Source organism: Cynocephalus volans, chromosome 9 (genome assembly GCF_027409185.1).
Source record: "Cynocephalus volans isolate mCynVol1 chromosome 9, mCynVol1.pri, whole genome shotgun sequence".
NCBI classification, from domain to species: Eukaryota; Metazoa; Chordata; class Mammalia; order Dermoptera; family Cynocephalidae; genus Cynocephalus; species Cynocephalus volans.
The window spans coordinates 51,264,797-51,280,840 of NC_084468.1; positions in this window are offsets into that span (position 1 = coordinate 51,264,797).

The window sequence follows — 16,044 nt, forward strand, 5'->3', positions numbered from 1 at the left end:
AAGACATCAAAATGGGAGGCAGAGGGAGATGTGTTGCCATTCATCCTAGAAAACCTCACAGCAGAAAATAATAAACAATAAAATATTAAGATCATATTTTATATACAATATCAAATACCCAAAGAGTTTGCATATATTTAATGTAAATGGTAATATTGGCAAATAATACTATAACCAAAACATACAGTAGTCCTTCCCTATCCATGGAGAATAGGGTCCAAGACCCCCACTGGATTCCTGAAATCTTGGATAGTACTGGACCCCGTATATACCATATTTTTCCCATGTATGCATACCTATGATAAAGTTTAATTTATAAATTAGGTGCAGTAAGAGATTAACAACAATAACTAATAACAAAATAGAACAATTATGGCATTATACCAATATCACTACTCTTGTACTTTGGGGCCATTATTAAGTAAAATAAGGGTTACTTGAACACAAGCACTGCAATAGCTCAACAGTGGACCTAATAACCAAGACGGCTACTCAGTGACTGACGGCAGGGGAGTGACTACAATGTGGACCAGCTGGACAGAGGGATGATTCACACCCAAGGGGGGATGAAGCTGAATGACAGGAGATTTCATTACATTACTTAGAACAACACACAATGGTAAAACATATGAATTGTTTGCTTCTAGAATTTCCCACTTAATATTTTTGGACCATTGTTGGCCACAGGTAAATGAAACTGTGGAAAGTAAAACTGTGTTTGTGGAGATGGGGGAACTACTGGAACTAGCTCAACATAAAGTCTGTGTCAAATATTTAAAAACAGTGTATAATTCTTTTTTACATAGGTGAAAGCTGGAAATATTTCCCAGTGATCCTGCCACAGACTGCCACACTTTCTGATTTCCTGGGCGGTGACTCTGAATTACGTTATTATTAATGTAAAAGTAGGTGGCTTTTTTTTTTTTTCCAGAACATAATCTAGTTATCTTCTGTAACAGCAATAGTAGGCTAGGTAGAAATTAAGATAACAGTTTTCCTTCTGCATTAATAAGACACAGAATTATAATAACCAAAGTGTCAGGACAGTGTGAACAGATTCGAGTATTTCAATTTCAAGGGGACCTGGTTAGGATTCTCAAATTCATACCTAAAAATCAAAGAATGATTTAAAAATAATTCAATCAGCACAAAATGGGCAAAATTATGAACAGATTTATCAATCAGTTGAATTAAAAACATGAACTAATTACAGATACTGATGAGTAAACATTAAAACTCTAAACTGAATTTCCATTGCCTCCCAAACAGAGAATTTCAAAAGGGATGCTACATCTTTACCTCAATTCATTTATTTTGTACCTTTGGTCCTTAATTATTTTTTGGGTTAATGTCACAGATACACTGCAGGAGCAAACAGATTCACACTGCAAAACACCATTTTCTCTTGTTACTGTCATAAACAGGTCCAGCTTTTCTAGATCCAATGACCTTGGTACGTCCTCTGCTTTCAGATGTTCTTTTTTTTTTTTCTTTCTGCCATGACATTTTTCTCCTACCTGACTTTCTTCAAACTCATCTGTTAGCACTTTATCTCTCGTCCTCTCTTTCTCATGCTACTTCCCTCCTGGCCACATTTCCTCTCCCCACATCCCTTTCATGTTTCAAGAACTCTGTGTTGTCTGCTCAACTTCTTTCAGATGTTGCCCTTCCTCTCAGCTTGATGGGAAAGACTATTTATCTACCCTTCAGGAAACCTCCATCACAGCACTTGGAGAAGAAAAAGAGATTGGCCATTGCCACCAGGAGGGCAATTCTTGCTAAGAATCAAAACAAATCTTCTATACTGTTTTCTGTTTCTTCAGTTTAAACTAACCCCCAGTAGAACGAAAGCTATATATCAAACATGGAAGCCCCAAGGAACAGCAGAAATTTAGTTCTCTGTATTTGAAGCATGGCAATCATGCTTTTATATTCTCTTTAATCTATTTTTACCTTCAATTCTCCATGAAATTCCCTTTGACAACAAGCTTTAAAGAATGTATTCACATGGTATCACGCACCCTGTTTTAGGAGGTGGGAATGGAAGCGTTGGTGGTTGCTATGGATTGTATTATGTCCCCCGAAGTTCCAGGTATTGGAAATTTAACTCCTACTGTGACATAGTTAAGAGGGTAGGAAGTCTTATTGTGGTAATTGAAAGGTAGGGCCTTGAAGAGGTGATCAGGTTGTGAAGACCATGACCTAGTGAATGGATTAATCTACTGATGGTTTAATGGTGCTCGTGGGTGTGGTTCTGATGGCTTTAAAAAGAGAGTGCCTGAAAAGCTCTCTCTCTCTCTCTCTCTCTCTCTCTCTCTCTCTCTGCTTAGCCATCCACCATGTGACACCATCCGTTGCTGTCACTACACAGCAACAAGGCTCTCACCAGATGTGGTGCCTGGACTTTGGACTTCCCAGACTCCAAAACTGTAAGCAATAAATATTGTTCCTTTCTAAATTACCCAGTTTCAGATATTTCTGTTATAAGCAACAGAAACACATTAATACAGTGGTATCGTGAAAAGAAATGCCAATATAGTTAACTTCTATGCAGGCTTGGCAATTCCTTTAGTGGGACTGATGTGGCCAGTGGTTACTTAAGTCTACATGTCAGGAACACCTTCCTTGCTGTATAGTAGACTTCTGCATAAGCTGAAGAGAGAGCATAAGTTAGAATCCCTATTAGGAAGATTTCATATAAGGAAATGAGAATTAATGGGTCATAGATGGTGGTGGTGCAAATAGGGGGAGTAGATAAAATGATGAAAGTGATGAAAATGGCTAAATGCTTTTGTTGTTTTCCTAAGACCGGGCTGTTTCCTGATTACTAACAGTATATCCTGTAAGTTAATTTAATATTAGCAATGGGATCACTCAAGGAGAAGTAATTCTGCTTGCCTATTTGTAAATAAGATTTTTTTTTTTATGTCTCATAGAAAAAAAATAGGTAAAGACACAGATAGGTCAGGACTTGAAAGAATGCTTTATGTATTGTTGTAGTGGAAAGAAAAAAATCGGGACTTATCCTATCTCTGGTTCAGTAACTGAATAGTGTATGAGCTTAGAAAAGTCATTTAGCTCCAGACATCTTAAGCCCCTAAAATACAAAATAAATATCCTCCATGATCTAAAATTCCATACTGATAAGAGATCCTCACTAAGCATGCTTAGTGATAAAATTATTATACATATTTATTAACATATTATGTGTCAGGCTCTTTGCTAAGCATTTTGTATACACTATCTCATTTAATGTTCACAACCAACCAGTGCTAGAAGAAGTATAAATTATTCCCATTTTATAAATAAAGACATTGACCTAAAGGACATAAATAACTTAGTCAATATAATAAATCTCATACTTGAAATCTGTCTTAGTCCAAAGTTCAGAATCTTAACCACTATATTACATATCTTTTACTAAGCTTGTCTCTTTTTCCTCAGATTTTCCTGCAAAAAGCAGTACCCTCTTGGCAATCCAATTCCCAACCACGTTGTGCCCATGCAATCTAGATTGTTTTAACCACATTTTAGAGATGTATTTGGTTTTCATAAAAGCTGTCAAACAATTATCTCTGATGAAATTGTTATTTATACATATTTATTTTAATATATTATTTATATATTATCTAATGAACTTGTGCTTATAAAGATGTGAGCCTAAAGTGGTTACAGTGATTTTACCACCATGAAGCCAGACCCTGAGTGAGAGAGGAAGAAGAGCTAAGATGGACAGAGAGAAATTAGATCTTAATGGGTCTGTGTGAATGCCTGCATCAAGAAGAATCTGAGACCCTAGATATTTCAATCACATGACCCAGCTTATTCTGGGTATCCTGCAACTAGAGTTGAAATAGACATGGTTGATACATTTCCCCTCTAGGTTATAACCAGTAGATATATAATAGACATCCCAAACTGGAAACAATACATGTGTCCATCAATAGGAAAATGGATAAACAAATTATGGTCTATTCATATAATGGAATACTACTCAGCAATAAAACAGAATAAACTATTGATATATACAATAACATATATAAACATCAAATGCTTTATGTTACATGAAAGAAACCAGACAGAAAAGAGAAAATACTTTATGAATCTACTTATACAAAAAGTCAGAAAGTGGCTGCTCTCAGAAGTGCAAAGGAATTAATTTGAAAGATGTATGAGGGAACATTCTGGACTGATAAAAAATTCTATATATTTTTTGGATGGAATTGATGGTAATATTCAATTCTCAAAACTAATCAAATTACACACTAAGATTTGTGCATTTTATTGTATGTTAATCATACTTCAATTTCATTTTTTTTTTTTTTTTTTTTTTTTCCGTGACCGGCGCTCAGCCAGGGAGTGCACCGCTCATCCTTATATAGGATCTGAACCCGCGGCGGCGGGAGCGTCGCCGCGCTGCTAGCGCAGCACACTACTGAGTGCGCCACGGGCTCAGCCCAATCATACTTCAATTTCAAATGAAGGTGCTATTCTATTTTGCTCCTGTTTATATCAGTAATATTTATATCTGCTATTCAACACGTGACTATATAATTTAAAATAAATTAAATTAAAAACTCAGTTCCTTTGTTGCACTGGCCATATTTCCAGTCCTCAGTAAGCACATACAGCTTGTGGCTGTTGCACTGGTCAGTGCATATAGAACATTTCTATTATTCCAGAATGCTCTGTTGGGCAGTGCTAATCTAAAAGAATGCCTTATACTCAATGATTGAGCAATAACCATTATTTTTTGTTGATTGTAAGTTGATTACACTGATCCTTCTGACTACTATCTTGTTTCTTTCCTCTTTCTTATTGACAAATTTTCTCATTATATTTGCAAGCCTATCATCCATTTTCTCCATTTTGTTCTTAATTTACCTTAATATGACCCAGAGGATCACTTTATATCCCCACTCCAGTGATGGCCTTGACTTTAAACCAAGATAGCTCTTACACTCTCAAATCACAATTAGCATAGGCTCATAGTGACTGATTACTCTCTTATCCAAATTGGCACTTGAGTTTTAGTCCCACATCTTCTACTGGATGTTTTTTTCTGCTTTTATTAACCACTGTTCTCAGAAAAAGCCCATGTCCTAAAACAACGTTATAATCTTTCATCAAAATGGCTTTTCTGTTTTCACTTCTCCTTAATTAATTTCCACCAGTCTATCAGTAATAATCTTAAGTACCCTCTTTTTTAATGTCCTTTCTGACCACTTTGATCAACATTATGCTTTCCATTCTCTCAACAATAGCAGCACCTGTTTTGGAACCATGTATGGCCATTGAATTATAGTGTGTCTTGAATTACAATGAAATGTTATTGTGTGATTTTTTTTAATGTACCTAAATGAGCAGGTATGTGAATTATAAAGTATGCCAAAAATGTTAGCTGTCATCATTATGATGTATATATCCTGTTCTGTAATCTGGGCAGCAAAGCCTTAATAACAAAAAATATATCCAATAATTTTAGTAGGTATATACCATAAGTGCCTAACAATTTCCTATACATATTATTTATCTGTATAGCTTATATAGCTTATATAAATTAAAAATGATAGCTTGTTCTACACATATTGCTAATCAGTAAACTTCAAAGATTTTAATTACAACATGTGCAAACGATTCGAATGCAAAAAGGAACAATAGAGTATAATCCTTTACTAGATGAAAGAGAATGTACAGGAAATCAGCTCAGAATTTCCTAACATCAATGCCTGTTGTTTATTTGATGTTTCACTCGCATGTAAACAATATTTAAAAGAAAACATAAGAGCTTATTGTCAAATCAAACATACTTTCTTGAAACAAAGAGCCAGAACACAATGACACAAAGAGCAGCTCGTCCTACAAACCAACTGCTCCAAGAAGCCTTCTCTCTCCCCTTTGGCAGATGGTCCTCGTTATGATTGCTCTCAAATGAAAGAGTGGTTTGAAGGAAGCTTGTATTTACAATTATAGCTCTCACATAAGGAGGTTGACTAGGGTTCTAAAGCTAATTAGATCTTTCCACATCTCAATAGTTTTTGTTCCTCTAGCCACCACCATTTTGGCAATCGTGGAGAGAGGACAGCCTAGGGAAAGGGCAGAGTAAAACTGAGGCTATAGATAAGCCCTTTATAATGTGTTATTCTTTTGAAAATTCTAGGTAAAAGAATCATCTTAACAGCATTGCTATGGTTACAAAAAGTCATGGTGCATAAGGCAATTCGAAATGCAGGGAGACCTAAATATTTCTACAAACAAAATAAATATGTAAAATGCCAGTTTCAAACCTGCACTTATCTATATTATTTTGACAGCTGGATCAGAAAGGTGGTTTGAGATGATGTGTGTTCACTGATGGCTCCTTAAGCACAGAGACCTCCCCTCAGTAGGGGAGGATTTGACTGCCTGTGTATCTGACTAAGGAACCTTTTTATTTTTATTTTGTTTTGCAGTTCTAAAAAAAGATATACTGTTATTGTAAAATTCTGAAAATGTGAGGATAGGGAACATAAGTGGAGACTGACTTAAGTTTTACAAATGGAAGCAGCATTCCTGAGAAAAGTTAAGCTAGGAAGCCAGTCAGCATCCATCTCCCTACAGAGCAAAATGCAATCAAAAGCAAAAGTATATTAAAATGTAAGTTGCTACATGTCATTGATTCTTAACAGTTGCCATATAAATAAAATCTCCATAATCAAGATGCAGTAGACATATACTCTGGCAGGCTTATGAAAAGAAAACAGTCTCAAATAAAACATTTATATCAATGAAAGTATGGAACTTGACCTTCTAAAGCTCAGTATTCCTCTCTCTCTTTGCATTTACTAGATTGTATGACTAAACCTTCACTGCGAACCCTTACAAAAAAGTGTCTTTATACTTAGTTATTAGTGCTTTGATTCCCATACACCAGACACTGGAGAAGAAAAAAAAAATGCTTTGTAACAAACATATTCTGTCTTGCAACAGCTCTACATTCTCTTTATCTTAAACACTTTTAAAGTAAAGCACTCTTCAGTATGTCTAACCAATACATCCTCCTTTCTTACTCCCTTTTATTCTATTTTGGTATCACTGAGGAATATTTTTCTTCTGAATACATAGCTAACTCTTGATGTTCTACCCTGAATACTTAGATACTATTCTGTTTCTTAATTCTAGGGTATCTTTTCATTAAGAAGGTAAAAATATGAGAAAGCAAAAATGGGTATTTTCTATTTTTTGATCTTTTCTATTTAGTCTTGAATACTTAAATGCCAAGAATGCAGGTAATAACTCCCACTAGTCAAGCAAAATTCTGAAATATGTAAATCAAAGCTGCTTTTCTTACACAAAGAAAATAACAGTAAGTTGGAGAAAGTACATCATCTCCTAACACTCTTCAATATCAATCTGCTAACTCTAAATGATTTTAGCAATATAGGGAATTGCAAATCTTTTTGTAGAACAAAAATTAATCTGCCAAATATACCATAATTCTTAGTAATTTTTTTTAAATTTTATTTTCTCGATATACATAGTGGCTGATTATTGCTCCCCATCACCAAAACCTCCCTCCCTTCTCCCTCTCCCCCACCCCCCCAACAATGTCCTTTCTGTTTGCTTGTCGTATCAACTTCAAGTAATTGTGGTTGTTATATCTTCTTCCCCCCCCCTCCCGGTTTTTTATTTGTGTGTGTGTGTGTGTGTGTGTGTGTGTGTGTGTGTGTGTGTGAATTTATATATTAATTTTTAGCTCCCACCAATAAGTGAGAACATGTGGTATTTCTCTTTCTGTGCCTGACTTGTTTCACTTAATATAATTCTCTCGAGGTCCATCCATGTTGTTGCAAATGGCAGTATTTCATTCGTTTTTATAGCTGAGTAGTATTCCATTGTGTAGATGTACCACATTTTCCGTATCCACTCATCTGATGATGGACATTTGGGCTGGTTCCAACTCTTGGCTATTGTAAAGAGTGCTGCGATGAACATTGGGGAACAGGTATAGCTTCGACTTGATGATTTCCATTCCTCTGGGTATATTCCCAATAGTGGGATAGCTGGGTCGTATGGTAGATCTATCTGCAGTTGTTTGAGGAACCTCCATACCATTTTCCATAGAGGCTGCACCATTTTGCAGTCCCACCAACAATGTATGAGAGTTCCTTTTTCTCCGCAACCTCGCCAGCATTTATCGTTCAGAGTCTTTGGGATTTTAGCCATCCTAACTGGGGTTAGGTGGTATCTCAGTGTGGTTTTGATTTGCATTTCCCGGATGCTGAGTGATGTTGAGCATTTTTTCATATGTCTGTTGGCCATTTGGATATCTTCCTTAGAGAAATGCCTACTTAGCTCTTTTGCCCATTTTTTAATTGGGTTGCTTGTTTTCTTCTTGTAAAGTTGTTTGAGTTCCTTATATATTCTGGATATTAATCCTTTGTCAGATGTATATTTTCCAAATATTTTCTCCCACTCTGTTGGTTGTCTTTTAACTCTGTTAATTGTTTCTTTTGTGCAGAAGCTTTTTAGTTTGATATAATCCCACCAGTTTATTTTTCCTTTGGTTGCCCGTGCTTTTGGGGTCGTGTTCATGAAGTCTGTGTCCAGTCCTATTTCCTGAAGTGTTTCTCCTATGTTTTCTTTAAGAAGTTTTATTGTTTCAGGGTGTATATTTAAATCCTTAATCCATTTAGAGTTGATTTTAGTATACGGTGAGAGGTATGGATCTAGTTTCATTCTCCTGCATATGGATATCCAGTTATCCCAGCACCATTTGCTGAAGAGGCAGTCCCTTCCCCAGTGAATAGGCTCGGTGCCTTTGTCAAAGATCAGATGGCAGTAAGTGTGTGGGTTGATTTCTGGATTCTCTATTCTATTCCATTGATCAGTGTGTCTGTTTTTATGCCAGTACCATACTGTTTTGGTTATTATTGCTTTGTAGTATATCTTAAAGTCAGGTAGTGTTATGCCTCCAGCTTTATTTTTTTTGCTCAGCATTGCTTTGGCTATGCATGGTCTTTTATTGTTCCATATAAATGACTGGATAGTTTTTTCCATTTCTGAAAATAATGTCTTTGGAATTTTGATGGGGATTGCATTGAATTTGTATATCACTTTGGGTAGTATGGACATTTTCACTATGTTGATTCTTCCAATCCAAGAGCATGGAATATCTTTCCATCTTCTTGTATCCTCTCTAATTTCTCTCAGCAGTGGTTTGTAGTTCTAATTATAGAGATTTTTCACCTCCTTGGTTAACTCAATTCCTAAGTATTTTATTTTTTTGGTGGCTATTGTAAATGGGCAGGCTTTCTTGATTTCTCCTTCTGCATGTTCACTATTGGAGAAAAGAAATGCTACTGATTTTTGTGTGTTGATTTTGTATCCTGCTACTGTGCTGAAATCATTTATCAATTCCAGCAGTTTTTTTGTAGAGGTTATAGGCTGTTCGATATATAGGATCATGTCATCTGCAAACAGGGACAGTTTGACTTCATCTTTTTCAATCTGGATGCCCTTTATTTCCTTCTCTTCTCTGATTGCTCTGGCTAGTACTTCCAACACTATGTTAAATAGGAGTGGTGAGAGTGGGCATCCTTGTCTCGTTCCTGTTCTTAAAGGAAAAGCTTTCAGCTTTTCCCCATTCAGGATGATATTGGCTGTGGGTTTGGCATATATGGCTTTAATTATGTTGAGATACTTTCCCTCTATACCTAAGTTATAGAGGGTCTTTGTCAAGAATGAGTGCTGAACTTCATCATGCTTTTTCAGCATCTATAGAGATGATCATATGGTCCTTGTGTTTGAGTTTATTAATATGGTGTATCACATTTATTGATTTGCGTATGTTGAACCAACCTTGCATCCCTGGAATGAATCCCACTTGATCGTGATGAATAATTTTTCGTATGTGTTGCTGTATTCTGTTTGCTAGTATTTTAGTGAGGATTTTTGCATCTATATTCATCAAGGATATCGGCCTGTAGTTTTCTTTTTTGGTTATATCTTTACCTGGTTTTGGTATCAGGATGATGTTTGCTTCATAGAATGAGTTTGGGAGATTTGCGTCCGTTTCAATCTTTTGGAATAGTTTGTAAAGAGTTGGTGTCAATTCCTCTTTGAATGTTTGGTAAAATTCTGCTGTGAATCCATCTGGTCCTGGGCTTTTCTTTGTTGGGAGCCTTCTGATAACAGCTTCAATCTCCTTTAGTGTTATTGGTCTGTTCAAATTTTCTACGTCTTCATGGTTCAGTTTTGGGAGCTTGTGTGTGTCCAGAAATTTATCCATTTCCTCCAGATTTTCAACTTTGTTGGCATATAGTTGTTTATAGTAGTCTCGAATCATTCCTTGTGTTTCAGATGAATCAGTTGTAATATCGCCTTTTTCATTTCTAATTTTTGTTATTTGAGTCTTCTCTCTTCTTTTTTTTGTTAGCCATGCTAATGGTTTGTCAATTTTATTTATCTTTTCAAAAAACCAACTTTTTGATTCATTGATCTTTTGAATTGTTTTTTGGTTTTCAATTTCATTTAGTTCTGCTCTGATCTTAATGATTTCTTTCCGTCTGCTAACTTTAGGTTTGGATTGTTCTTGTTTTTCTAGATCTTTAAGTTGAAGTGTTAGGTTGTTCACTTGCCATCTTTCCATTCTTCTGAAGTGAGCGTTTAATGCAATAATTTGCCCCTCAATACTGCTTTTGCAGTATCCCACAGGTTTTGGTATGATGTATCATTGTTTTCATTAGTTTCAATAAATTTTTTGATTTCCTGCTTGATTTCTTCTTGGACCCATATGTCATTGAGTAGAATGCTGTTTAATTTCCATGTGTTTGTATAGTTTCCAGAGTTTCGTTTGTTCTTAATTTCTAGTTTTAATCCATTGTGGTCTGAGAAAATACATGGGATAATTCCAATTTTTTTTAATTTATTGAGACTTGATTTGTGACCTAATATGTGTTCTATCCTGGAGAATGATCCATGTGCTGATGAGAAGAATATTCTGAGGTTGTTGGGTGGAATGTTCTATAGATATCTGCCAATTCCAATTGGTCTAGAGTCTTGTTTAGATCTTGTGTTTATCTACTGATTCTTTGCCTAGATGATCTGTCTAATATTGACAGTGGGGTGTTCAGGTCCCCTGCTATTATGGTATTAGTGTCTATTTCCTTCTTTAGGTCTAATAGCATTTGTTTTATAAATCTGGCTGCTCCAACACTGGGTGCGTACATATTCATGATTGTTATGTCGTCTTAATGGATCAGTCCTTTTATCATTAAGTAGTGTCCCTCATTGTCTCTTTTTATGGTTTATAGTTTAAAGTCTATTTTGTCAGATATAAGAATAGCTACTCCAGCTCATTTTTCTTTTTTGTTTTCATGATAAATCTTTTTCCATCCTTTTACTCTTAGTCTGTGTGTATCTTTATGGGTGAGGTGGGTCTCTTGTAGGCAGCATATAGTTGGGTCCTCCTTTTTGATCCAGTCAGCCAGTCTATGTCTTTTGATTGGGGAATTTAAGCCTTTTACATTAAGAGTTGTTATTGAAAGGTGTTGATTTATTCCTAGCATTTTATTGGTTGTTTGTTTGTGTTAGGTGTCTTTTGTTCCTTGCTTTCTGATTTACTGTTTGGTTTCTGTGTTTGCTGGTTCCTTAGGTTGTAGATAGCGTTTTTGTTTGCTTGTTTTCTCTTCATGAATGCCATTTTTATTATACTAGTGGGTTTTGATTTTTCTTGGGTTTTTAGTGCAGTGGTAGTTATTTTTCAGGAACCAAACCCAGTACTCCCTTGAGGATTTCTTGTAAGGGTGGTCGTGTGGTAGTGAACTCCCGCAGTTTTTATTTGTCTGAGAAATATACTATTTGCTCTTCATTTCGGAAGGATAGCCTTGCAGGCTAAAGTATTCTTGGCTGGCAATCTTTGTCTTTTAGTATTTTGAAAATATCATCCCATTCCTTTCTAGCTTTTAGGGTTTGTGATGAAAAGTCTGATGTTAGCCTGATTGGTGCTCCCTTATAGGTGATTTGATGCTTCTCTCTTGCAGCTTTTAAGATTCTCTCTTTGTCTCTGAGTTTTGCCAATTTGACTATGACATGTCTTGGAGAAGGCCTTTTTGGGTTGAATACGTTTGGAGATAGTTGAGCTTCCTGGATCTGAAGATCTGTGACTTTTCCTATACCTGAGAAGTTTTCTGCCACTATTTTTTTGAATATGTTTTCTATGGAATCTCCATTTTACTCCCCTTCTGGAATACCCATGACTCAGATATTTGAGCGCTTAAGGTTGTCTGATATCTCTCTCAGATTTTCTTCCATGTCCTTGATTCTTTTTTCTTTCTTTTTGTCTGCTTGTGTTGTTTCAAACAGCCCATCTTCAAGTTCAGAGGTTCTCTCTTCAACTTCGACAAGCCTGCTGGTTAAACTCTCCGTTGTGTTTTTTATTTCGCTGAATAACTTCTTCAGTTCAGGAAGTTCTGCTACATTTTTTTTCAGGACATTGATTTCTTTGTACATTTCCTCTTTCAGATCCTGTATACTTTTCCTCATTTCATCATGATGTCTAGCTGAGTTTTCTTGTATCTCATTCAGTTTCCTTAGAATTATCACTCGAAATTCCTTGTCAGTCATTTCAAGGGCTTCTTGTTCTATAGGATCTATAGTTTGAGATTTATTAACTTTTGGTGGTGTACTTTCTTGATTTTTTTGTATTTCTGGTATCTTTTTTTGATGTTTATTCATTGTGGCAGGGGGTTTCACAGTCCACCGGTTTGAGACTGATGAATAATAGGATGTTGCTGTGGTTGCCAATTTTGTATGGCTACCTCCGTGGCTGCTCAGTTGGCCTCTAGTGCCTTGTGTGTGTGGTTGCCTCGGGTCTTGGGCTTCTCCGGATAGCCACCTTTCTGGTCAGCTTGGACTCTGCTGGGCTGATGGATCACATACCACAGGGTGTGTGATCTCTGTTGAGCTTTCACTTCTTGTGCAGGACTTCTCCCTGTTCCGTGTGCTCTGGCCCAGGCTGTTGGATTGTGCAGTGGCGACCCCACAGGGTGTGTGGTTTCTGTCGAGTCTCCGCCTCTCTGGCCACACGTCTCCCCACTCTGTGTGCACTGTGCTGGGCTGGGGCATGTCTTCTGCACCCCTCGTCTATCAGCTGGGACTTCAAGACCCTGCTCGGCACCGCCTCGCCCAGGTAGTCTACCAGGTTTCTGCTAGGCACAGACGACCGGTCGCTCTGGGTGCCTTTGTAGCACTGTGTAGATCTTTCTCAGGACTTGTTCACCTTTGTATCCCCCCGGTATAAACCGAGTCTAGCGCCCGCCTGCCGCCAGCTCTCCGGCAGGTTCAAGTGGACCTGGGAACTCTCCTACCACACTATTCCCAACCAGAAATTTGTTAGGCTTTTTCCTAACTGGTGGCCGCAGAGATGGTATCCGCCTCCCAGTAACAGGAAGTTTACCGGGGGCGGAGTCCAGGGTGCGGTGGAGTGACAGTCGGCCTGCCCGTACTTCCTTGCCCTCCCAACACTGGCCAGGGACGCCCCCCGCCACCAGCCCCGCCAGAGAACTGTGGAGGGAGTGAGAGGGGAAGCCGGCCCGCAGGCTCTGGAAAGCCCCGCGCCGGGGCCAGCAAGTGGGAGGGCTCAGTGAGTGCCGAGCCGGGCGGAGCTGCCCAGACCTGGGAAAATGGAGGGAGCCCCTGGGCGGTGAGTGGCCTGGTGATGCAGGCGGGAGTCAGGTGGGCGTCTGCCGCCCACAGGACTGGTCCAGGGGTCACTCACAGGGTTGTGCCAGGTCGGGCGCTCACTCTCTGTCTCTGGTTTGCCGCCTTCCCCGTTCTCGGCCGCTGCCGCCTCGGGCTGTTCAGTCGCGGCGCGGCTCGGGTACTCCCAGGAATCTTCTTTAATGCCGGCCTGAAACCTCGAATCCTGAATAGGGCAGCTAGCCACCTTCAGCGCGGCCCCGGCCTCCGGGATCCTGTCTGCATCCACAGCAGCCCTGGCACCATGTTCCCTGTTTCGAGACTCGCTTTTGCAGCTAAGAAACAGTTCTTTTCCTGCTCCACACTTCAAAGCTCTTGCCTGTAAATGAGGCAGCCTCTCCTGCCGGGGGCAAAGTGGTGGTCACCCCCCACGACCGGCCAGCAGCAGCGGTCCTCCCTTAAGAGATGGCAAGAGGAAGGTCCACAAGTTTCCCGGCTGCCTGAGGCTCAGTGGCCGCCTTTTCCACCTCAGCTACTCCGCGCCAGCCGCCGCAGCCACCGCCATCTTGAAACTTTTAGTAATTTTTTAAAGAATATAACCCACCAATTCTCAGCATCATCTGTCGATATCCTTGTATTGCTGAATATTCCTTACTTGTAAAGAAATACTTCAGGTAAGGACAGGGAGGAAATTTAGCAAGGTAAGATGTTACAAAAAAAGTACAAACATTCTGATGAGGTGTATATTTGGAAAAACATTATACGATGATATAGTTTTGGTCAAGAGAATGCCATATTTGGCCTGTTCATCAAACTGGCAGATACAAGCTTTGACGAATCAACAGAAAATATTGTTGACAAAATCATTCCTAAATCTTATAAAACAGTGAACTAAATGTCAACATGAAATAAAAAGTTCTAACATAAATAATAGATAAAATCTAGAATAGTGAGATGGTCATCAAACTGGGATTCTGTAAGTCTCAATCTGAATTCCAAATTAAGAAATTCTAGAATCTATATTCTGGTTAACTTGGATAATTGTCACATACCACTATTTTTTTAATTGGTTTTTCAAATAGAGAATGTTGTTATTGCTTTAAACTTTAAAGATACCATGTATTAACATTTGGATTCAGGAATTCTCAATTAATTTGATCTCATAATTTGACATATTTTAATCATGTTTTACAATTTTAAATGCTATATGCAATAGTTCAAGAAACTTTACAATTATAGGTTAACCAAATACATCAAGGCATAGTTATTCCATTTAATCCAGTTCCAAAATATCTAAAACCTCATAGTACTTTATTTAAAGTATTTAAAAAAGAAGCCAGGGTAATGTTTTCTACTCTTTAGAGTGTTAACTTCTATGAATTTTGGCATATAAATACATGCAATAGGAATATGATTATCAAATTCAAGAATTATAACTTCAGAATGTGCTACCAAATTGATATAAAAATCATATTGTATCATTATTATGAGATTTATTTAGAAGTAGCAAAAATTTATGGTTAAATATTTTGGATATTTTAACAAATATGCACATGCCACAATAATCTATTTAACTAAATAATATATTTAAGTAAAACATGGGAAGAGGTTCTTCTGAATTAGTTTCTAAAACTTTTTTTCTGTAAAGTAAGAGTCATAGACTAGAGGTGCTATGGTTTGAATGTTTGTGTTCACCCAAAATTCATGTTGAAACTAAATGCAAAGGCAATGGTATTAAGAAGTGGGACCTTTAGGAGGTAATCAGGTCAGGAATGGATTAGTGTTCATTTAAAGGCCTGGAGGGAACCAGTTTGGTGGCCCCTTTTCCCTTCCATCCCTCCCACCACCTGAGGATACCTAGACAGTACTATCTCTGAGGAATAGGCTTTTACTAGACACCAAACTTGTTAATGCCTTGATCTTGGACTTCTCAGCCCCCAGAAATGTGTGAAATAAATTTTTTGTTGCTTATAAGTTACACAGTCTCAGTATTTTTTTATAGTAGCACAAATGGACTAAGACTTTTCCTAAGATTTCTTCCAGTCCAGAAACCTTTGATTGTATGACTCTGCCTACCTGTGTCCACATGTCAGATGGAATCTCAAACTAAGGGAATTTACATGCCAATTTTATGCATATGAAGCCTTCAAGTTAGCCAGGGCAAGCAGTTTGGGTCTACCAATGGTTTACTACCCGAGTAGGATACACAGTTAAGGATGAAGAGTGCAAGAGTTTCAATTTCACTCTGATTTTGTCTTGAAAAACCTTTAAAGTACTAGACTGATTTCAGGGTGATTATGGTGCATTTAATTCCATTGAGAGATTTAAAGGAAAAATAAAGCCTCGAGCTTCTGAGAAGATAAT